This window comes from Macaca thibetana, chromosome Y (genome assembly GCF_024542745.1).
Source record: "Macaca thibetana thibetana isolate TM-01 chromosome Y, ASM2454274v1, whole genome shotgun sequence".
Lineage (NCBI taxonomy): Eukaryota > Metazoa > Chordata > Mammalia > Primates > Cercopithecidae > Macaca > Macaca thibetana.
Window position 1 is genome coordinate 7,239,363 of NC_065599.1, and position 25,873 is coordinate 7,265,235.

Here is a 25,873-nt window from a genome sequence, read left to right on the forward strand (position 1 = left end):
TTTCTAAGCTGTCTAGTCCCCAGATAGAAAGATGACAATGTCCCAGGAATTTGTTTAAAAGGCACATTTTTAGCTGAGGCAGGATGGTTACTGGAGGCCAAGTGTTTGAGACCAGCCTGGACAACACAGAGTGACTGCAACTCTACAAAAACTTTTAAAAAGTTAGCGGGGCATGGTGGTGCACCTGTAGTCCCAGCTATCTTGGAAGCTAAGGTGGGAAGCTCTCCAGAACCCAGGAGTTGGAGGCATCAGTGAGCTATGATTTTACTCCTGCACTTTACCCTGGGTAACAGAGCAAGATCTTGTCTCTAAAACACAAAATAATGGCACGTTTTCAGATCCCTGCCCAGATATCCAGGAAGAAGCCATAGAAGTCAGAGATCGAATGAACCTTGGCAACAAGGCAGAACAATACAATTGCTTCGAAGATGTGATCAAACATTGCACCCATGCGTGGTGGAGATCTAAGCATTTTTAAGGTTCCCATCCAATCACACCTACAAAATTCCTATTGTACTAGAGTTGCCCTTTTTATCTGGCCTGTAAGAATAAAAAAATGATATATGTGTATTTGTGTATAAAATATATATGCAATATAAATGAATATCTATCTATCCATCTATCTATCTATCTATCTATCTATCTATCTATCTATCTATCTATCTATCTATCATCTATCTATCTATCTTATCTATCTATCTATGTCTTGCTACTGGAAGTGTAATTGTTGAAAGAGAGCTTATAGAAATTGGCAAATTGCAGGATGCCAACTGGACCTATTATGGAATCTGCATTTTTCCCAGGTGACTCACATACCCATTAAAAATGGAGAAACAATGTTTTGCAGGACTCAGTTCCTTGAAATGTTGAAGCTACTTCCTCAGACTAAGATATGTGCCTTCCTATTTACATACACACGCACGCACACACACACACATATACATGTAATAAGGTGTGAATTCCTTCTGATCCTTTATAGAAATTATAAGAAAATAAATAAATACAAATGTCCTGAATTAAATAATCATTTTAGAGTCTTGAATATTGTCCCCCCTTTTTTAAAAAAGTGTTTTTCTTTCTGTGTTACTACTAGCTATTTCCCCAAAACTGTAGAAAATATGGGCCTTGCATAAGCATTGTATTTTTAAAATATGGTAGAGAACACCCATTTCTGCAAAGGAATTCTGGAATTCACTGGGGTTTTATTTTTTAGTATAATTCAAAATAAGTTATGGAAATACTCTGAACTTGACACATACTGTTTTTGAACTTATTCCATCTTAGATTTTTTATAATTTACTTCAGTTTTCTTCCCTGTTGTTTTCCATCACAAATCTGGTGCTTTTATAATATACATTTTTTATTTTATTTTATTATATATATATTTAATGTGTGTGTGTGTGTGCGCGCGCGCGCGCGTGTGTTAAAGCTTCAGCTCTTAATTAGTTCAATGTCAAAATAACCTTAGCACATTATTCAGGACCAACATGATTTCGGTTTTAAATTAATAGGATAATTGCCAAATTTCCTTTCACTTTGGGGTGTCAAGATGTAACTGTTTCAAAATCGAATCTCTTTTGTGACCCTCCCTTTCAACCCATTCTGCATTCAATTGCAATGCAGGTAGACAAAATGGCTCCTTAATTGAAGAATACAGGTACACATTATAATATTAATTACAAATAAAACTTCACAATGTGCACCTAAGTCAGTGTGTAAGTGAAGAAAAGAGCATCAAAGCTATTCTTCATTATGACAACTCCTTTACTGTGGAGTGAGAAAAATTAAAAACATATTCATAAAGGCAGTAATTCATGGCATTGATAGATAAATATGTCCTGAAGTTACTAAAAAAAAGTGTGATATAATTTAGCTACCATACCAGTCGGTTACCAAAAAAAAAAAAAAAAAAAAAAAAAAAAAATTACAGTCACAGAATATATGAATCCATAGGTTTTTGTATTGCTACTAGAAGTGCAATTCTTAAAAGGGAGCTTGAAGGAAATGTCAAATTTCAGGATGTAAATTGAACCTATTATAAAATCTGCATTTGAACAACGTTCCTAGGTGACTTATTAAAAATTGAGAAACATGCCCTGTCATCTCAACACTTTGGGAGGCCAAGGTGCAGATTACCTTAGGTCAGGAGATTGAGAATAACCTGGCCAACATGACCAACCTCTATCTCTACTAAAAATACAAAAATGAGCTGAGCATGTGTGGTGGTGGATGCCTGTAGTCCCAGCTGCTCAGGAGGCTGAGGAAAGAGAACTGCTTGAACTCAGAAGGTGGAGGTTGCAGTGAGCTGGGATCTCACCAGCCTGGGTAACAGAGGAAGACTCAGTCTCAAAAGAAAAAGCAAAAATGAAAAAGAGAAACAATGCTTTAAAACACTGTATTCCTCAAAATATTGAAGCTACTTCCTCATCCTAATATATGAATCTTCTTATTTATTTATATACTGTTTTGAAGAACTGCAAAGGGAATAAAATCTTTAAAGATGGTCATTATCACTACCTAATTTCTTGACTTTTAAAAAATCAATAATTCATTACTGTATTAGTTTATTATATGTTTATTTTTAAAGAAGTAGGGAGAAAGCCCTATTTTCCCTAATTTAAATATAATATAATATAGAATGAAACAAATACTAATTTTTTTGACATTTGAAAACACTTTTCCTATTGTTAATTATCAAATTAAAGGGTCTCAGCTGGTAATTTCACTGGTGATCATTTTTCCTGTTTTCCAAATTGTCAAATAATAAACCTACCCAACCGGATACCTTGATTTGATACCTGGGGTTAGAAAATGTTCAAGTGCCATCACAATGACAGGAGAGTATTTATTTTCACTGTTGGTGGCATTATACTCATTTGCACATTACCATGCCTCCCAGATTTTTCCTCTTCCAGCAAATCAATCAGGGTAATGTCATAGAAACAGAACTCCTAGAAAACATATGTGTGTGTATGTATGTATATATGTGTATGTGTACACACACATACCCGTGAAGTAGGAGAGATTGGGAGCAGTCTGGAGCCCACAAGTGCGACTTGCAGCCATACTAAGATGGTGCTGCTATGGTCTGAATATTTCCATTTCCTCAAAATTCACATGTTGAATTCTTCATCCCCATAGTGATGATATTAGAAGGTGGGGCATTTGTCAAGTGGTGAGGTCATGTGGGTGGAGCCTTGTCAATTAGATGAGTGTCCTTCTAAAAGAGACCCCAGAGTGCTCCCTTGCTCCTTTGACCAGATGAGGACACAAGAAAAAGGAGCCATCTATGGACCTCATCAGACACAGAAACTATCAGTGCTTTGATCCTCAACACCCAGCCTCCAGACCTGTGAGACTTAAGTTTCTGTTGTTTCTGAGTCCCAAGTCCATGATATTTTATGTAACATCCCAAATGGACTAAGACAAATGGACTAAAACATATGTCTTATTACTGCCTCTGACCTTGGTAATGAAGAACTGCAGAACTGCAGGATCTGGAACCTTGCCTCACCAAGCTAAACACACACAGATAGTTTAGGAATCGGTGATGCCGAAGGAGGATCCAGGAACAGATGGGGCAGTTACAGACCTGGCTGCTGCTTCATGCCAACAAAGTGATTCAGCAGATCTATGACTAAATGTGTGACCTGCAAAATGCCTGCTGCTCTCTTTCTACATTCCTAATCCCCATCAATCTCCCTTGAGAAGATTCATGCATAAAGGAGAATATATAAGAAAGGAAGTTCTTGGAAATGTAATTCAGCAAAGCCAAATTAACACAGTACAAAGCCACTGAAGTCTATCCGCTCCTCCCTGACTTCTCTGAGTTCATAGCTCATTTAATGACCAGGATCTCACTATTTGATATGGATGAATCGAAACTAAGTTGAATCCAAATTTTCTTGCTCTGAGTCAGGTGACTTTTCAGAACCTGAATAATATAAAAATGCCCAAATAAATGTCCTATGATACGACCATGTTTTTCCAACTCGTGTCCATTTCTGATCCTCAAAGAGAGTTTATTAAAACTCATGTCTCTTTTAAATCAATAAGATAGCTACATCAGTATGATTTTAGGTTGTTACTTTTAAATTGAATTATAGTATGGTGAAAGCAGCAACATGAACATTTATATGCAAAAGGTTTCAAGGCAGAAAGTGATGGGGTAATCAGAATTCTATTCCTAGTTCTTCATTTGGTGCATTTGAAAAACCTGACATCTTTGTCGTATTCTCCAGGGAAATAGCTGATACACATCCAATTTGAAAGAGGGGATGTTAAGAAATGCTTTCCCCTAAATTCACTAGATGTATTCATTTCTGGACACTCACCTTATTCCTCTTTCAGACCACTTAACATTGTCCCTTTAAGTACATGTTTACCTTTTTCCTCTGGAAAACAAGAAAGCTCTCTCTTTTGTTAGTAAGTAGCTGGAGGGAAGATAAATACTCTATATATATAGTACCAAGTATTATTAGAATTCTGAATTGAAAATGAGAGTAATGATTTAATTTCAATCTTGTCAGGATGATGCATTTAAAAATACTGATGTGATATAATGCTATTACAGATTTAAGCACAACTTATTGATAAAACCATTACAACTGGAATCAGAGAGCTATCTGTCTACAAAATGGTTCTTAAAATCACAGATAATACTTGCACATTTTCCACTCCAACATTTATAATTCCTTTCTAGATTTACCATTTTTGTCAAACACATATGATACCTATTATATTTCAGGGAGTGTTTTAAGGGTCTTACAAATACTAACTCATTTATTCCTCACAATGACTCAACAATGCAGTACTGTGTCACCCCTACATTATGCACAAGAAAATGGCAGCATGACAAGCATTGGTAACTTGCCCAGCTGAACACAGTAGATGAGTTTTGGAACCATGACAAAAACCAGAGTCTGGCTGCCTGACCATGACTCTGTATTGTTTCTGCATTATAGGTAAACCAGTGAGAACTTGGATTGATGGCAGTAATTAATGTGCTTTTGCATTTGAGAAAGTAACTGGGTGGCAAGGTTATTGGTATAAAAAAACTGAAATATATAAAATTCATATTTCTCATACTCAAATCAAACATTACAAAAATGTTCTCTTCACCGGGATTTATATAAATTTAGATGTAGAAAGTTAATGTAAAACTAGCACTTTTGGTTAAGAGGGGGTAAACAAGTAATTATCTTCCCATCAGAAAGAAATAAAGACAATATGTGAAACAATGGCTTTTAAGACACTGGATATCAATCAATAGATAAGTGATTCCAGAAAGAGAGCTAATAAATGAGATGAGTACTTTTGATTGCATAACTTCCATATTGAGAGAGATTCCAGGCAATGATAGAAGGAGGAGAACTCACACAGAATCCAGTGGGCTGTCTGATTTAAAGTGATGAACCTAAGAGTTTAGAGAAAACAAGGCACCTAGAATTTGAAGGACAGGGTTACAGGAGAGAAGATAGATATACAGAGACTCTTGCCGTCAAAAAAAGCAAAAAACAAAAAACCAAAAAAACCCCTACAGTACAGAGTGTGCCTGTTGAATATTTAACCAACAGCAGGATGGATATGAAAAAAATTACCCAAGGATGGAGATATAAATATCCAAAAGAACAAGAACACTGCGTAAGATTCACAGAAGGCTGTAAATGATGCCCTTTTCACCAGCCATAAGGAAAAAAAATTCCCTAAATACATGATACATTTCATAAATTTTTGAGGTTGATCTTACTTTAACAAGGAAAAAATGATTAGCAACAGCCTCAGCTCTAATCAAGTCCTGCCTAACAAACCTGAAAAGCAAAACCCAAAGAAATCAATCTCATTCAAAATCACATAACTGAAGACCATAATAAAACCTAGGAATTTTTAGATAAATAAAAAACCCAACCCCCAAAGTAATAAAATTCACAACATCTGGCAATTCAAAGCTTATAGTATTTGGGAGGTTGTGGTGGCTTGTGGCTGCAAGCCCAGTACTTTGGGAGGTGAGGTAAGCAGATTACTTGATGCCAAGAGTTTGAGACCAGCCTGGCCAACATGGTGAAACCCCATCTCTACTAAAAATACAAAATTTAGCCAGGTTTGGTGACAGGTGCCTGTAGTTCCAACTACTAGGGAGCCTGAGGCAGGAGAATCAATTGAACCCTGGAGGAAGAGGTTGCAGTGAGCCAAGATCATGCTACTGCACTCCACACTGGGTGACAGAGGTAGACTCCATCTCGCAAACACAGACGCACACACCAAAGTTTATAGCATTTGAATGAGTAGCAAGGAAAACTCTCTAAAATGAGACACACAGAAGAAAAAAAATGGAAAGAGCGTCAATGAGTTGTGGGACAACTTCAAGTATCCTAATATGTGAGTAATTCGAATACCCAAATGAAAAGAAAGGGGAGAGGACACACACACAGAGAAATACTTGATATAGTGGCCAGAAATTTTTGAAAAACTTCACAAATCTATCACATAGAAAGTTAACTAGACATTTGAAGGACACAAGGAGCAGGTATTTGGAATATATACTACAAGCCTATTTTGGGGGCTTCTGTGCAGATGAAATAATCAGTATTGTTTCCAGCAAAGCATGTATTTCTTCTCAGCAAAGCGTATAATGTAGACAATACTAGCTGATCATAGATTGACACTGGATGAATCTAAATTGGCATCTCTGATATTGACTAACTCATATCTCATCTTACAGGTGTTAAAGTTGAGGTACCAGTATTTCAGAGTAATTAGAAGAATATTCAGGACAAGAAGCCAAGAGCTTCACTTTAATCCAGAGTCCTCTACATGACAGGCCAGAAGATAGACTCCGTGGGTATATAAGAGTATGGGGGATGGGTGCCGAGCATGATGCAGGTAAAAATAAAAAGCTAAATTGCCTAAAATAAGACTTGTACCATAGAATACTTTGATTTGATCCACTTTCAAGTTTTTTTTTTTACTTACGATAGTTTGATAGTTATGATCTAATATACTGAACAAGAGTTAAATAAGAAATTATATTTTAGCAGAGAATATTTTAAAATGATGAATCTTGGTAAATATGCTCACAATCTTTATTTATTTATTTATTTATTTATTTTGAAGTAGAGCCTTGCTTTGTCACCCAGGCTAAAGTGCAATGGCATGGTATTGGCTCACTGCAACCTCTGCCTCCCGAGTTCAAATAATTCTCATGCCTCAGCCTCCTGAGTAGCTGGGACTACCAACACACACCATTATGCATGGTTGATTCCTGTATTTTTAGTAGAGACAGAGTTTCACCATGTTGGCCAGGCTGGTCTTGACTTCCTGACCTCAAGTGATCCTCCCACCTCAATCTCCCAAAATGCTGGGATTAGAGGCGTGAGTCCCTTGACCCGGCCTTAAACTCATTTTTAAATAAATTAAGATATATTTACACAGTGAAGATATGTTAGGACTCATAGTGGAGTCCTATATGGACTCATAATTAATTCACAAGTTATATAAATGTATAATACATTCATAAAAAAATAAGGCAGAGTTACATTGTAACTCTTTTAGGGTCTGATGGTTTAAAATCCTAAATATTTGCTCCCTCCTTATGAATCTTTCTTAAAAAAAAAGGGGGGGGGTTTGACCAGTGAAGATTTTACCGTACTTATCCATTTCTAACCATTGTCAACAGAAAATTTATCAGAAACCTTTTTATGTTGCATTGATTGGAACAATTAAAAGAAAGAATTAAAGTACTTTCATTGCAAGGAAATTTAAAAAATGATTTACTAACAATCCATTATAATAATACCCATGATAATAAACTCATAGGTGTTTCTAACAGTATATTTTACAGCAAGAAACTGACAGAACAGGAGCATTGCCATTTTGGACAACACCACCATTTTAAAGCTCCCTTTGATTAAAAACCATCTAAATCCAACTCAAAGGGCATCAGCCTAATGGCTAATGTCAGCATGATCATAAACTACAAATGACATCTCCTATCCTAAGAGAAAACCCTCCCCAGTGAGAGACATGCCAACCCCAAGATAACCTCACCTCCGCCCAGATATATTCCAACTCTGCCATAAACTTCTCCTCCACAGAGAAACATTCCAAGCCTGTCAAAAGCTCTCTAGCCTTAACCCTTAAAAACTCTTAGTCTATAAGAGTACTCCTGACTGAAATCAGTCAGAAGCCTTTGTCAGGTTTATTCTCCAAAATAAGTCTGTCTTTCACTGTTGAGCTGCTTTTCATATATTTTCCCTCTTTCTTTAATTGTTTCAGAATCAGACTTTAGACAGCTGTTACTCATTCAAAAAATCTTGTTAAGTATCCAGGCTAGACATAACGGTTACTCGGAGACAGAATATTTGGTTACAGATGTGCTTTTGAATGACAGTTCGGATCAGGTTATCACTTGAAACAACAGTATATATAAATTGGCAACAGGGACTTATGTGAGGTAGCTGGTCCCTTTCCTGAGATTAATTGAAAATTAAATTATGTTTACTTGAAAGTGATTATCAGCAAGTCAAAGAACTCTCCATCAGGTTTTCATTTGTTTATAAAAACAGTGATAAAGCATTTCACTCTTAAAGCCTGATGCTCACAATGTTCAATTACAGAGGAGATAATTTAATAACCCATGTTATCAGTAATGAAAAATCAAGGTAACTTTGGCATTTTTGCAATGCAAATATTCAGTGTGTTGGCCTGTGTATTTCCAACAATGTATAAAAGTTACATTCAAGAGAATATCAGTGGTTTGAAGACTGCTTGGATTAGCTGAAATCTCCAAAAGACAAAGGAATACCCATAAGTCAACTGCAGTATTAGTCCTAACTGTTCCCACCATTTCTGATTCTTTTTATCAAAAAAGCAACCTTTTATAATGAAAATTCATGAGGAGCCTCCCCAGCACACATTTGCATTCCTTACCTGTGAGTAAAGTTCAACATTTTTTCATACACTTAAGGTCATTTTTTTTTCTAATTTGATTTTTTTTTAAAACTTTTATGTTCAGTGGTACAAGGGCAGATTTGTTGTTGGCTAAACTTGTGTTCTGGGGGTTTTTGGTCCAGATTATTTCATCACCCAGGTGTTAAGCCTAGTACCCATTTGCTATTTTTCCTAATCCTCTCCCTCCTCCCACCCTCCGCCTTCTGAAAGGCCCCAATGTGTGTTGTTCCCCTCTATGTGTCCATGTGTTCTCATCATTCAGCATCCATTTATAAGTGAGAACACGTAATATTTGGTTTTCTGTTCCTATGTTTATCAGAACATCCTTTTTTGCTACTTATCTGTGCTTTTCACTGATTCTTAAAATACCTCTTTCCTCCTTTTTTATTTTTTGTAAGTTTCTATATATTGGTAGTATTAGCCACTTATCTGTTTTAAATCCTGCAAATATTTTCATGTTATTTGTCACTGGCTTTTTACTTAACCTATGGGATTGTATGCAATGTAGAATTTTTTTAAATGTACTTAAATTTATCAGTCTTTTTTATTGATATGGGTCTTGCGTTATAAAAAGACATTTCCCTACTCTCAGGTCATAGAAAAAAGTTTTGACTTTCCTGCTAGTTCTTTCGTAGTTCATTTATTTAAAAAAAATTTAGATCTGTATTCCATTGGGGATTCTTTCTTGAGTGTGGTAAGATGGTAGGGTCTAAATGTATCTTTTCTTAAAGGGCTGCACATATTTGTCATAATACCATTTTTTAAAGTCCACTATTGCCTAAATGATATTAAGTCTAACTTCATCCTTTACTACATTTCTATATATCCTTGGCTCTATATCTCTACTTTCAGTTCTTTCATTACTTTCTTTATTCTTATGCTAGTTTTATAGTCTTTTTTTTTTTTTCTTCTTTTTTGAGACAGAGTCTCCCCCTGTCATCCAGACTGGAGTGCAGTGAGGTGATCTTGTCTCACTGCAACCTCTACTACCAGGTTTGAGCGATTCTCCTGCCTCAGCCTCCCTAGTAGCTGGGACTATAGGCTTGCACCACAATGCCTGGCTAATTTGTGTATATTTAGTAGAGATAGTATTTTGTCATGTTGACCTGGCTGCTCTCAACCTCCTGAAATCAAGCGATCCACCTGCCTTTATCTCCCAAAGTGCTGGGATTACAGGTGTGAGCCAACACACCGGTTTCGATAGCAAATTTGTTGCATATTTTAATATCCAGTGTGATAAGGTTGCCCTCATGAGTCTTCATGTTGTTAACCATCCTCACTTAATAAAATATTATTTAGTTAGTCCTCATTACCCAGATACTCAGCAACCTCAAAGCTTGGTAGACCTGGAGGTGCATGGTGGATGGTTTGGAGTGTCAGTGGGCAACCCTAAACCAGCAAGAATTTCTAAATCTAGAATGGAGTGAAGGAAGGAGTGACGGTGGGAAGTAGGGGCAGAGATAGAGAGAGAGAAAAAGAGAGAGAAAGAAAGAGAGACAGAGGGATGGAAGTAGGCGAGAAAGAGAGAAAGGAAAGAAAGAGATTTATCTCTGTCTTTGAAATCAAAGTTGTAAAACCTTGATATAAAAAATTGATAACAAATTATAAATAATAAATAAAATAGTCCTTTAAAAATTAGCAATAAAACTCTTTCATTTTAGTAACAACTGAACCTGGTAGATTACAATGTTTGGATAAATGAAATTCTCTTTTTGATTCAAAACTGAAGTAAAAGAATGAATGAATTGGATTAGCATGAAATTCTTAGCACACAGTAGCATGATTTAGCTAGGATTGCTGAGCAATACATTAAGGAATAAAATCAGAACCATTTATAATCACCCACTCTTTAGAAAAGGTGTGAAAGAAAGAAACATTTAAAAGTAAGTGAAATTGAGGTGGCTTGAAAGAAAGAACTAACTCCACAGCGATGACAGTGAATTATGTCATAAACTTCGTAATATGAGAAGTACAGAATATCTATTTTTCAAGTGAAATACTCTAATAATATTTGCATTCCAATATTTTGACACTACCAAAAATGGCAGCTGCCTGTAAAACTAGAATAAGTGTTGCTGAAATTCTATATTTATTTTTTCACAAATTAGAAATAAGTTTTGGTGTTTTCTGAACAAACTGCCAAATGTTCATCAGCCTTATAGTTTACCATACATTACATGAGATAAGAAAAGACAGCTATACCACAGAGTGTATTTGTCTTCCCAACAGCCACTTTAACCAATGTAGTTCTCTGCCTTTATGCCCCTGGCTCAGCACATGAATAAATACACAAATGAGTGGTCCTGCCCCTTCTTAAGCTTCATGATGCTTTCTGCTGTCATCTTCTTTCCTCTCTCAACTAGGATTTAGGTACATCTGAATTCTGTGGCATATTCATAGTCTATACCCTGGTCAGTCTTATTTATTATTTATGTATTTATGTATGTATGTATATATGTATGTATGTATGTATGTATGTATGTATTTATTTATTTATTTATTTATTTATTTTTGAGGCAAAATCTTGACCCCTACTGGAGTGCAGTGGTATGATCGTGGCTCAATGCAACCCTGCTTCCTGAGTTCAAGTGATTCTCCTGCCTCAGACACTCAAGCAGCTTGGACTAAGGGTGCACAACACCTTGACCAGCTAATTTTTGTATTTTCATTAGAGATTCAGATTTTACATGTTGGCCAGGCTGGTCTCAAATTCCTAGTCTCAAGTGATCTGCCAGTATGGCCTCTCAAAGTGCTGGGATTATAGGTGTGAGCCACTGTGCCTGGTCTCTACCCTGGGCATTCTACAATAAAATCAACAACTTTTAAATACATGCACATTCATAATCATATGCAGCACCGCCATTCTGTGTTACCTTGACAAATAACAAGTATAGCATCCAAGAAAAAAAGAGACCTGTCTATTAATACATATCTTTCTTAATTTTATGTAGAAATGATCAACTACAAAACACAATTGAATGGACAAACCCCTAACCAATCTCTCAGGTTCAATTTTGTATGGGAATTCCTGCTTTGTAAACGATAGTCAGATTCACAATTGTGTACTCATGGATGTATCCGTCAACCTCCTCAAAAAGTACTCCGGGTTTTTATTGAAATAAATATGCAGACAGTACAGAAACCACAAACATTTACTTGTAGCTGCAACTACCCTTGTTTTGCAAGTGATAGTTTATATGAAACTCATTGTAACTTTTCAGTGTTTTTTTAGAAATTATTCTTTTCTGAGATATCTCTTCTGGACAGAGGCTGGAGAATTTATTCCTCCACACCAAACTCCTTCAAGTACATCTATTTTACCAAAATAATTCCTATATGATACATCAAATATTTTCTTAGTATAAGGAAACTAAAGTTTGTTAAGTTGAGATCATTTTATACTTTGCAAGCCTCCATGGATTAACTTGCCATGCCAAGTTATGATATAGAACCATAGTTGTTGTTGTTGTTTTGGGAGAGGGGAGATATCAGTAAATATGTTTGGGAGAAAAATGGAATTGTCATGTTAATCAATGATTGGAAATAATGTAAAGCCTACTGTTCAAAACATAGGTAGGAAGTCACTTCTCTGCAAATAGTAATATTTCCAAAGTACCCAGCATAATTATCTAGTTAACTAGATAATTTAATTCAATGATTCTCTTTGCTGATAGTGGGAGATTATGGGTCACTATAACACCCTTGTTGAGGAAACTGCTGTCATCAGTGTGAGGGGGTGTTGTTAGTAAATAGGGAGTCCTTCTATTCAATGATTAATTGAAAAATAAAAATTATATAATATATATTTACAGTATACATTGCGATATTTTGATGTACATGTACATTGAGAATCAGTTAAATCAAAGGAACATATCAATGAATTTACCTACTTATTTATTTGGGGGGCTGATAAAAGAAAAACTTCAGCCGAATTAAATTTAAAGGACTTTAATTGAGCAATGAACAATTCACAAATTGGACAGCCCCCAGAATCACAGTAGATTCACAGAGACTCCAGCGGTGCCTCATGGTCAGAACAAATTTACAGACAAAAGGTAAAGTGACATAGAGGAATTGGAAGTGTGGCACAGTTAATATATAATTTCTAATACACTATAATTTTCTTTAGATCTATGTTATCTCCTGTTTAATCTACACTGTTTTAATTATAATACATAGTCCCAAATGCTCTATGTGTTGTGTCTTTTGTTTGTTTGTTCATTTGTTTGTGTCATTTGTTTGTTTGCAGCTTTTTTTGTTTGTTTGTAAACATGGTCTCTAGCTAGGTTTTCCAGGCTATTCTCCCAACTCCTGGGCTCAAGCAATCCTCCCATCTTGGGTCTCTTTACAACAATTTCAGTTGTGAATTTAAATCAAGACGATCTTTCTTGGCTGGGTGCAGCAATTGACAACTGGAATCCCACTGCTTTGGAAGGCTGTCTTTGGGACGATTGCTTGTCTTTTTTTTTTTACCTTTATGTCCTATTCATGCAGTCTGTTTCCTGTTTGCTTCTGTAAACATCCTAAATATATTTGAGTTACATCCAAAATTCTACACATTTGAGGTGTTACATTCTATGTTTGAGCATCCAAAAATTTGAATTCCTTGAATATATTGTTCGTTTCTACAGCTAACTCTTGTTCTTGGTGGCTTGTCACCTTGTGTGGTTTTCAATTTCAGTTTGCATGTTTGTTAACCTGTGCATCTATAAGATCCCAGGTTTGGGCATCTTATGCCTAGTTTTTCAGGGGAGGAACCACCTTCCGAGATCTATGCATCCTGTGCATTACCAATGTGGCACCATCAGAAGTCCAGTTATTGTCTTGAATCTTCTTAAATTGTGCAGCTAAGGTAAGGGCTAACCCCCAAATCTTTGCAAGGACAATTCTGAAAGTGCAAATTCATTAGAGGAGACATTTTTCCAGCCTGGAGTTTGGTCCAAAGGGTAAATTTTTCTTTTTTCTTTTTTTTTTCTTTTTCTTGTTTTAGCTGTCAGATATCTTTTCTACTCCAATACCAGACTGGCAGAATACTCTTTTGAGTTTGTCACTGAACTAAAAGTTTTTAATTCCAACCCCATCCTCAGTACAAGATCAGTATCTTCTTTATTATCTATCCTTATAATGACTGAGTCGCTCAAGGAAGTTTCAAATCTTCTGAATACTCAGGTTTCCTGACCTATTATGTTTCTACCCCTAGCAATTAATAACTTCTACTTTCTTAGAATTGGATATGTCTTTTAAAGAACATTCCACTTTTTCTAGAACTTCCATGATCTCTTTAGTGGGAGTGTTGGTTGGGCATAACCACTCTGCTATATTGGTGGGAACACAAATCATATAAGTCTTCCTTTCCATTAATTCCACCTTTACCCACACTTACCCTCTTCTGTAAATGAGGCCAGTAGCTTCTCAAAGAAGCTACTAATTGACTTGACATTCAAAGAACCTGATTGACTGGACATTCTCTTATTTCTGTCAACTGGCCATTTTTTCTATAAGTTTCATCGTACTGAAATGCTAATTGAAATTTTCTGCTTCAAACCCTTCTATACTTTTCCATTGTTCAATTATAAATGTAAATTTCTTCTTGATTTCTGGATTTTTTACAATTTTCACTTCTCTACTTAGACAAATGGATGTTGACTCCCTGTATTGTACAAACTCAACTGTTTGTCAGTCTGTTTTAAACAAGGTTTCTAAAAATATTCCCTTCTAACTTAATGACTTGAATCATTTTATCAACTTCTGCTATAGAATGACGTATCTTCCTCCAAATTTTGAGATAAATCCTAATTATGCTGCAAATCCCACTTTGTTTTTGAAGATCTTACCAGTGAAGTTGGCTCCAACCCTCATAAAACTGTGTAGCATTTATTGTAATTGCTTGGAAGTCACAGGTAAATACATTCAAATAGGCAACAATATTGCCTATTGTTTCATGGGCATTCGCTTTGTCTTCCCAATCACTTTTAATTATAATCAAGATTTTTTTTTAAAGATTCATTCATCCAAAAGTGCTTAGTATAATGCTCATTCTACTTTATAGAATAGCCGCACAAGACATGCTTTTAGAATGGTCTATTGCAAGTAAAGGTAAACTAATATTCCTTTCATTTTTTTTTCTTAGAATGAAAAATATAGCATCTTAATTAATTAGGATATTGCCTTCTAGGATTGGGAAACATTCAGTTCACACTGGATTCATCATTTACCATGCAGCATGAGGTGGTGGCAAGACGTTCTCTCTGTCCCTGGATTTCTGTCTGTACTTTTTCTAAGACAATGAGCTCATCCAGAAGATATACCACGTCTCATTTCCCTCAGTTTTCCTTGTACTTACCACAGTCTGGGGTTTTAGTCAGAACCTGATAAATATTCATCAGCCATACAGCTGAGTCTTTGCTTCTGGGATGCCTGAAATACAATCAGAGCACATCCTCACATTGCCTCTTACTATTAATGGAAACTCCCTCCATAAGAGGAATCTTGCTCTTTCCATAGGCTTTGATCATACAATTCATCATTCAGTTATAAGAGATATCCAGTTACAGACAAAAAAAGTTAAAGAAAAAGCATACTATTTTAGCTTATATTTTTAGACACAAGTTCTTACTCTGTTGCCTAGGCTGGAGTGCAGTGGTACAATCGTAGCTCACTGAAGCCTTTACTTCCTGATTCAAACAATCCTACATTAACCTTCTGAACAGCTGGGAATACAGGCATAGCTTGACATAATTTACCCATCAAGTTGGCTCCAACCCACATAAAATTGTGTAGCATTTATTTTAATTGCTTGGTAAATTTTTTTTTCAGAGTTAGGGTCTTGCTCTATCACCCAGATTGTATTGCAGTGACATGATCATAGCTCACTGCAGGCTTGATCTCCTGGGCTCAAGTCAGCCTCTGAGGTAGCTGGGATTTTAGGTTCACCACCATGCCCCGTTAATTTTTCTTTTCTTTTCCTTTTTTTTTTCTTTTTTTGTAGAGATGGCATCTTTCTATGTTTCTCAAGTTGGTCTGAAACTCCTAGGCTCAAGCAATCCTCCCTGAGACAACCTCCGAAAGCAGTGGGAATACAGGTGTCAATCACTGCACCCAGCCAAGAAAAATTATCTTGATTTAAATTCACAGCCGAAATTGTTGTAAGAGACACCAAGATGGGATGATTGCTTGAGCCCAGGAGTTGGGAGACCAGCCTGGAATACCTAGCTAGAACACATGTCTACAAAAAATAAAAATAAAAATAAATAAAAATTTAAAAAATTTAGCTAGGTGTGGTGGCATGTGCCTGTAGTCCCAGCTAGTAGGGAGGCTGAGGTGGGAGGATTGCTTGAGCCCAGGAAGTTGAGCTGTGATCATTCCACTGAACTCTAGCTTGAGTGACCCAGCAAGACCATATCTCAAAAACCCACAACAAAAAAACCCAAACACAACAACAATAAAACACAAAATAAATTTATAACTTCTCGTTTTCCCCAATTGCACGTAGCTTGATGAAGACTGGTCAGTTTAAGTACATCGGAAGGCGGTGATGTCTCTCTTTTGTCTCTCTCCTTCTTCCCTACTTGGTGGCTTTTTTGTTTGTTTGTTTTTTAATATCAGGATCTACAATGAGGGAGGAGAGGTGAGAACCTCAGTAGGGTCTTCCTCAGCAGATATCATGCCACTCTCATTGATGACTCTTTCTTTGCTTTCTGAAACTAACTGATGGCCAAGACTGAAATGTTCTCTCTTGGACCCATTTGTGGGCTCTTTGCTATTTCCTGTCACTAATGGACAAAGGCAGTATGTGTTGCTCTTCAGGACAGGAACTCCATTTCTGCTCCTGGAGGATGAGAGCAGAGAAGGGAAGCTGCGTTTGCAGGCTTCACACATGGGGGAATTCATTGCTGTAAGATGACCTCAAGCCAATGCAGATGTGCAGGGTTCAGCCTGGTCCTCGTATGACGACCCACCTGCCATCACCCTGATGATAGGAGGAAGCGAATTTTCAGACACAGACCTGTGCTCTACACCACAAGGCAGTTTCATATTTTCAGGAGAAAGTCAGGTATTCCTAAGTTCAGGAGATGCACATCAAGTTTGAGAAAATAAAAAAATGAGACAGAGAAGATTGAAGGGAAGGGGTGCTGGGGACATAATGTTAGGGAACAGGGAAATGTCATATACTTGTTATAGTACATATGATAGCATATTCTTAAAATCTATGAAAAAGCTGGTTTTAAGGACATGTGTATGCTGTACTCTTCAACGTGCAGTAATGATGTATTAGGCTGGTGGAAAAGTAATTGTGGTTTTTAGCCTATACTTTTAATTTTTACTTTTAGTATCCATCATAAATTTGAATTTCATGTGGAGCTGGCAAAGTCAAACAAACAAATAGAACCTATTGTCCAAATACACAGACTACACAATTTCCAGATATTTTAGAATTCTAGAAGGTAGGTAAGCTACTTCTCCTTCAATTACTTTTCCTTAAGATAATAACTCTGGCTGGGATAAATGAGAATTTAGGTAAGATGTACTGTGGAATTGTTTTTTCTGATAAGCACTTATTGCTGACTCATTACTGATATTGACAGAAAGTGGATTTATGCACTTTAAGGATTACAAAACAGAGTATTATGCACATCTTACATTGCAAATTATGAAATTTAAAGGAGATTTATTTGAGGAGTGAAAGAAGAAGCAGTAGGCATTTCTCAAAGGATAAGAAAAAATTATATATATATATGTGAAATGTACATATCCTCAGGAAAGTCACTATTTCCTGAAGATACATAAATGTCTTGAAGATATGGGTGTCTGTGTGCATAAATACAGATAGCTATACACACACACACACACACACACACACACACACACACACATTTAGCAAAATTCTCGGTTCTTACTCCCTGAAATGCAGTCAAGAAAATAATGCATGATTTGACTTTTATTGAAAGAAGTTATGAAGTCCATGACATTTCTCAGAATCTCTTAGGTCTCATGGTTGCCAATTTTATTTTATCAGCAGAAATCAAACATCTTATTTGCTCCTCAGCAAGGACCAAAGTGCTGAAATGTCACCGTTTTGGTGGGGTTGATTGCATTGGATTCCCTAGGAGATCACAGAGAGAAAAAACTGATTGATCATAAACACAGATGTTGATAGGTGTGGCTGTAATCACAGAGGGATGTGAGAGAGGCAGACATAGTAAACAAAGACTTCATGAACAACCTTATGAGGGATACGGCCACGGCCTGTTTGCAGTGAGGCTCCATGAATTTGCTTTTGTTTGAGCAAACATGTCATTTAATGTTGGAGGCAAAATACTTCTCTGTAAATGGTTATCCATTCTGTCAACACTCAGTAAATATGGAGGAGGTGGACTGTATGTACTGAGTGGAACAAGGGAAAAAGGTTAAAATCATCTAAAATTACAAGCACAATCAGGACTTCTTTTTTAGGCTGAGGAAGCATTTCAGTGATGTGAAAAACATGACACATTTAAGGCAATGGGAGTAAAACATGCCTATCTTTTAAAGACAGATCTTAACATCATGTCTCTCACTTAAAGACAATTTTCTTTAAACCCCTCAAACTGGATTATTCCTAGAGCAATTCTTCCAAACTTTCAGAGACACAAATCTCCCACTTATATAACAAATATTTAAAATGTGCCACTTGTTCTGATACACTTATATTAAAAATAAAAATGGCATTAATGGCAGCTAATTTTATAGATTATAGTGTTTACTAAGTATCAGGCACAAATACTTTACATGCACAATATATAATGATTCTCCAATGCTCTATGAAGTTTCCTAACTGCAATTCAAAGAATAAAGATTATGGAAAGTAATTTGCAATGATATAATGTGTGTATTTTCACTGCATGACACAAGCAAGTGCTCCGATATTTATACGTGCACATCAAATCAGCTGTTTGTGATAGTCACAAGTGCCCTGGACACACATTAGGAGTATGGGGTGGAAATGGTGAATTCTTTGTGCCAGGGACTCAAATGCCATAAGCAGTGTTGGAATTTCTCTGAAATTATTAACAACTCTTGCTAAGTTTCCAAATAGACTATAATTTTTCCTTTAATTACTTGGCAGCTGTTTCTTGGAAAGTTCAATGCTTATAAAAATGTGCAAAAACAGTTCTTGGGTTTAGATATAAAGTGGAGTTTGGTTCTAGATTTAGATTCAGGTCACCATTGAGAGGTTTTATATATACATAAATACCTAGCAGGAAATTTCAAAATTGTATAGGAAATGATAGAATTCTTTTGTTGTTTTGTTTCATGTCATGTATGTTTTTAAACATTTTCTCATTCCTGGCATTTGTCCACTAAATGTCAGCAGTGACAATTAATTAGTATAACAATAATAATAACGCACACACAAATAACTTGCAAAATTCCACAGTGACCCCAACAAGAGATAGAGCCACCATTGAAGAATTACGGTTTTGGGAGATTCAGACAGTAGAGGTTGGGAGATTATAGACTTCAGGATCTCTTTGGACTCTGAAATTTGATGGACAGTATTTACAGAGAGCTGCATTCTTCCAGGGAGGCTGTTCATAACACTCAGAAAATTCTCAAGTTCTCAAATTCTCCTGTGTGCTTATGGCTGTTATCCCAGCACTTTGGCAGGCCGAGGCAAGCAGATCACTTGAGGTCAAGAGTTCGGGACCAATCTGGCCGACTTGTCAAAACTCCATCTCTATAAAAAAAAACAGAAAGAAAATTAGCTGGGTGTGCTGGCGGGTGCCTGTAATCCCAGATTCTCTTGGGGCTGAGGCACAAGAGTTGCTTGAACCTGGGAGGCAGAGGTTGCAGTGAGCCGAGATCACACTACTTCACTCTAGCCTGGGTGACAGAGCTAAATTCTGTCTCAAAAGAAGAAAAGAAAAGAAAAGAAGAAACTCAAAGGGTGATTATCATCCTTTCTCCAAAAGGTTAGGAACCATTGATTTAGAGAATTCCATGACATTGTAGACTTCCTGCAATCCATTTACTTCATTTGGTAGCCACAATTCTTGGTTTTATGGGACATGTTTCTTGCACATTCAAAATGGGCATGTATTTGCTGGTTGTCTCAGAAGCCCCTTCAGTTTAGCATTGGTTATGGATTGCATTATAGTTAATGATGTTATTATTCGTAGTTGCACTTTAGACAGCTGGGAAAGTTGGGTAGAGCTCTTCTGTGAAGTTGCAGAGTTGGCTTGCATGGTGTTCTCTAGTAGTATATGCAATGCAGACTTGGTATTCTGAGTTCCCACTTCCCCTGGTTACTTCTGAAATACTAGCAGCTAACCTCTTGTCCTAAACTTTTCCTGGTGCAAAGTGATTAACACTGCTGTTTAAAGACAGTGTGCTGGGGCCTCATTGATATGGCAAATTGTGCTGGGAAAGAAAAACCTAGGTGCTGTTGGCTTCTGACTGTTGACAACAATGGTCAGCAATACTGGCCATCTGGTATATTAGTCAGTTGACCCATGGCTGGTACTACTGCCCAAGAAATATATTTAAAGCCATCAGGTTAAAAACTTCAGCATGGCAGTAGGGCATTATAGGTTAGGTACACAGCAAATATACGCTGAAAAATAATGTTCCAGTTAATGCACATAAATAGCTGTCTAAATGCTCTTATCATAGCAGCTTTGTAATTCATGTTGATATGTCTTTTTAATTTAGATAGAATGACTACTAAATATTAATTTCCTCTTTTTAAATTTTTTTATCCTAAAACAGAGTTGTGCTCTGTCACACAGGCTGGAGGGCAGTAGTGTAATCTCTGCTCACTGCCATCTCCACCTCTCAGGTTAAAGCCATTCTCCTGCCTCAGCCTCCTGAGTAGGTGGGACTACAGGAATGTACGGCCATGCCTGGATAATTTTTATATTTTTATTAGAGATGGAGTTTCACCATATTAGCCAGGCTGGCCTCAAACTCCTGACCTCAAGTGATCTGCCTGCTGCAGCCTCTCAAAGTGCTGGGATTACAGACATGAGCCACCATGGCCGGTCTAATTTGCCTCCTTTTCAGCTCCAAATGTTCTTGTTTGTATGTGAAAAGCAAAGAGACGGCTGTTAGCACAGTGGCTCCGCTAGCAAAAGAGCTTCACCTTCACAAGCACATGAATGGCATCCATTTTCTGTTTGTGACATCAGAAGACAGAAATAGAATTTTCAATGAAGCTAATTCTAATAATGGTGAAGTTTTTAAAGTAGCTAGTTTATGGAATAAAATTAGAGTTCTGAAAGTTTTATTTATTTATTTTTATTTTACTTGTAGCTCTATGCTTGTTGTGAATTCCAGTCTAATGTGAAAAATGTAATTATTTGTTTTGTTGTCTTATAAAACACATACCTTGGTGGAAGCAAAGTTCTTAGTAAAGTAAGAAACCAATGGGTCAAACATACTTGGGAGTAGTCGTGGTTCACAAATCATTCATAATTGCAACAGGATAAACTGCAGTAACAGAAAATATCAAAATCAAAGCCGTAATTGTCCACAATTATAAATGTCTATAGTAGGCTAGAGTAGCAATTATGAAAGTGTGGTTTTCAGAACCTTGGAGTCCCCAAAATCCTATGAGGGTGTTTAAAACCAGGAGGTCAAAACAATTTTCATAGCATATTCATGCCATGTGCCTTTTCCTGAATGCTGACATATGCACTTCAGGGACAAAACAATGGTGAGTAAAGCTACTGGGTTCTTAAAACAAATCAAAACAGTGACACCAAAAGGTATGAATAGTCATTGTGTTTTTTTAGCACCATGCAGTCTCAGACACAAAGAAGAGAAAGCGCCATTTCACTTAAGAGTGGTTTGGAGGAAACAATAAAATTGTATACAGCTCTTTTATACATTTCATGTTAATAATCTCTACAGTGAAATGGCAACTGCTCATGAAGCACTTCTGCTGCATACTGAAGTTATGAAGGCTGTTTATGAGAAAAACAAGTGTGATATTGCTTCAGTTGCATTCTGAAGTGACTGAAGTTTTCATGGGAAGACAAAAGCATTTGAAGGAATGTCTGATGGACTCACATGATAATTCAGAATTGAATAAAGTGAGCCCCTCACTTCAAGGAAAAATCAGATTTTTAGAAAACTTTCATTGACTACTGAGCTACTGAGAACTCCCTGTAACAAAATATTTTCTTTTTTTTTCTTTTTTTTTTGTTTGAGTTTCCATCACTTTATTTTGCAAAAATAGAAAACTCAGCAATATGCGATACAACAGGGTAGAGGGAAGATGTAAACAGAGGGGAGGGGACAGTACCCTGACCCCTCAAGAGAACACAGGGAGTCAATGGGAATCTTATTTGGCAGCTAAGTACAAACTGGGGATTGGAGAAAGAAGGGAGGGGTCACAGGGGCCGCAGGCTTCCCCACCCAAGAACCCTGGAGGAAGGGGTCAATTCCAGGGTGTAAATAAAAGCTAATAAATAAATAAATAGAGGCTTCCTCCGGGTCAGGGCAGGATCTGCTAAGCAGCACCCCCATCCCTGGGCCAAGCTGCTCTGGGGGATAAAGGGTGGAAGGCACTAGGGAGAGAGGGATCCCCTGGCCCCTCTGTAGTGTAGGAGGGTGCCTGCCCTGTTGGCTGAGATGGAGGGCAGGAGGAGCTCAAGGCACATGACAGGGCTGGGGGAGGGACTTGTAACTGAGGGCACAGGGTGAATGCTGCACTCCAGCCAAGAGGTGCAGAATGGACCTGCATCTATCTGTCCCTTTCACCCTCTGTTCCTGCCCCAGAAATGCATGGCCCAGCCTGCCCCCACCTTGACCTGGCACATGGACGGGGCACAGAGGCTAGCACACTCCTTGCAGGTGCATCACACAACAGTAGGCACCAAGGGTAGGGGCAAGAAGGTGGGCTCAGCCCTTCTCCTTTGGCCCCTTTTTGGTCTCTAGTGTAATTATTTGCTCCCAGAGAACCAAGCACCTGGCAGAGGAAGGGACTGTGGAATGTCAGGGTCTTCCTCTTGCCCTGGGGAGCCTAGGACCCTGACACCCAAGGGGCAATGCTGAGATTTTAGAGTCCAAACCCAGGCTCATCCCTCTTCCCTCTCTCCTGATGGGAGCAGGGCAGGCCCCCAGGACTGGCAAGGGAGTCGATTAGATCGGGAAGTGGATGAATACAGAGGCACCCCTGGAAACTTTGGAAAAAACAAGGAGCTCATTGGAAGGAGTGGGGAGAGGGCAGAGCAGGTCCTCCCCAAGTCACTGGCGGTCTGGGAGATGGTCAGACTGCTGCCTGGAGCCCCAACCGCCATGGCGGGAGGTCTGGGGCCCTGGTCAGGCTGGGGACTTCAGGCCCCCTTTGCCCTGGCCCCTTCATCTTTGCTAGAGACATTAGGATGGGGACCAGGCTGCGAGGAGTCACGCTCAAACATTTCAGGGTTCTCCAGCATCTCTAGGATTAGGGGAGGCACTGGGCCTGGAATCTCCATCTTCAGGGTAACGGCCCTTTGGGCTCCCTTAGTGCTGATGCGCCGGAGGGCGGTGATCTTCAGGAGCATCTTTGGGAACATGTAGGGCCGGCTGGGCCACCGGCCCCAGGCGTAGAGCCTCGGGGCGGGTTTCTAGCAGTAGCTCCTGCAACTTGTCCACTTTTTCCGGCTCCTCCAGGTCCATGCAGTCTCCCCCGATGAGGCAGATGGTGCTGAACAGCCCTGTCTCGGTGTCATCCATCTCCAGGGGCAGAAGCTGCCCAGCAAAGGCAAAGACAGGGTCTGTGAGGGGCCCGAGGCCAGCATTGTGCATCTGGGTCTGGTTCACGGTCAGCCTTTTGGAGAAGGTCATGGTGTCCTGCTCTGGGGTGTACCTTGTGCAGATCTGCAGCATCAGGATATCTAGGCAGGCAGCCTTGAGCAGAGTTATCTGGTCAGCAGTGCTCAGCCCTGTAAAGCCAAGCAACTGCATGGCAAACTCCACAATCTTGATGATGCACTCGGTGGCCAGTGCACTGAACTTGTCCCACAGTCCCAGGTCTAGCTGCACGCGGTGGTCTGCACTGGAGTTCGGGGTATACTTGCCCAACTGGCAGAGTGAGGGGAAGGTCTCCTGATGGGCTTTGCTGACCTTGGCGATGAGCTCTTCTAACTGGGGGCTCAGCTCATAGCTCTCAGGTGACCCTTCTTCCTTCACCTCTTTCTTCTTCTTGTTCCAGTCATTTCGCACAGCTTCCTTGGACATGCCCACTTGGAAGCATTTCTGTAGCTGGCAGTACTGGCAGCGATTCCTGGTCACCTTGTTGATGATACAGTTTTTGTCGCGATGACATATGTACCCCGTGTTCTTCTGGATACTTCAGTGAAAGAAGCCCTTGCAGCCTTGACAAGAGCTGACCCCATAGAGGTAGCCAGAGGGCTTGTCATTGCACACAAAGCATGGCTTATAGACCTGAGGAGGCGGAGGGGGTGAGGGTGAGCTGGGCAGCGTCTCCTCTGAACTGGTGCTCTGTGTATCCACTGATAGAGAGGCCATCTCCTTGGGGAGGTCAGGCTGGCCCAGGCCCTGGAAGCTAGAGCTCAGCATCTCAAAAGGCGGAGACCCCCTGAGTGCCCCTGGGAAGGCAAAAGGGAAACCTGCTCCTGAGTAGCCAGATCCAGGCCCCAGGGCACCAGCCGCGGAGAGTCTTTCCTTATTGGTGGCCATGGCAGCTGTGATGTGGGAGTCCCCTGGGGTCTGCAGTGGGTGGGGGAGGTCTTCAGCCACAGCCTCCACCCATACCCACTGCCCCAGTCTGGGAGGCTACATGCCCGCCCTGCCTGGCCTGCCCACTGGGTCTCCAAGAGTCTGACTGGCCGCCTTTGGAGACTGACTCCTACATACTGGGTCAGGTTGAGGGAATTGGGCTGTAGCTGCTGAAGTGGGAGGGGGAAGGGTGACGGCAGAGCCCCAAGGTCCCCAGTGTCGGGTGGTCTCTGGGATGGAGAGTCGCAGTGTCTGGGGGACCTCTAGAGGGGTACGGCTCTAGGCTGGGACTGTCCCAGGGCCTCTCAGAGCCCGCCAGCCCACATGACCGCCCCAAAATAACCAACACATTTTCTCCCAAACCGCACACCGACTCTGCAGGCAGGGACACGGAAAATATTTTCATTCTTTTTCTCCCTCCCCACGCCCCAACACTTCCCTCCCTGCCCAATTCCCTCCTTCCCCTGCTGCCCTCGCTCCTCCCTCCCCTGCCTGCGCCTCGCAAAATATTTTCAAATCAATTTGTTGACATCATTAACAAATGTGACTTTTTGGCCCCGTATAATGAAATGTGTCCACATATTGAAAATAATATGCATAAATTAACCAACAGAAGTTTTCCAAATGCATGATGCTAAAATAGTCAAGTGAGTAAAAACAAGATGGCTAAACAAAAAGCAGCAAAAGCCTCTGCAGATGTAAATATCCCTGCTTGACAGCTTTGAAGAGAGCAGTGGTTCTCACAGCATGGAGGTTGAGATCTGAGAATGGACAGATTGCCTGCTTAAGTGGGTCCCTGACCCCGAGTAGCCTAACAGGGAGACATCCCCCACTAGGTGCAGACTGACACCTCACACCTCGCACAGCTGGGTGCACCTCTGAGACAAAGCTTCCAGAGCAAGAATCAGACAGCAACACTTGCTGTTCAGCAATATTCTATATTCTGTAGCCTCCGCTGCTGACACCCAGGCAAACAGGGTCTGGAGTGGACCTCAAGCAAACTTCAACAGATCTACAGCTGAGGGTCCTGACTGTTAGAAGGAAAACTAACAAATAGAAAGGACACCCACACCAAAACTCCATCAGTATGTCACCATCATCAAAGATCAAAGGCAGATAAAACCACAAAGATGGGGAAAACATGCAGAAGCGGGAAATTCAAAAAATCAGAGCATATCTCCCCCTCCAAAGGAATGCAACTCATCGCCAGCAACGGAAG

The 25,873-nt window shown here is 39.2% G+C and overlaps 1 pseudogene; it reads right to left on the reverse strand.

The window, feature by feature from the left end:
- Positions 1 to 23,253: 23,253 nt before the first annotated feature.
- On the reverse strand, positions 23,254 to 24,615 carry LOC126947166 (retinoic acid receptor gamma-like; annotated as a pseudogene).
- Positions 24,616 to 25,873: the final 1,258 nt, after the last annotated feature.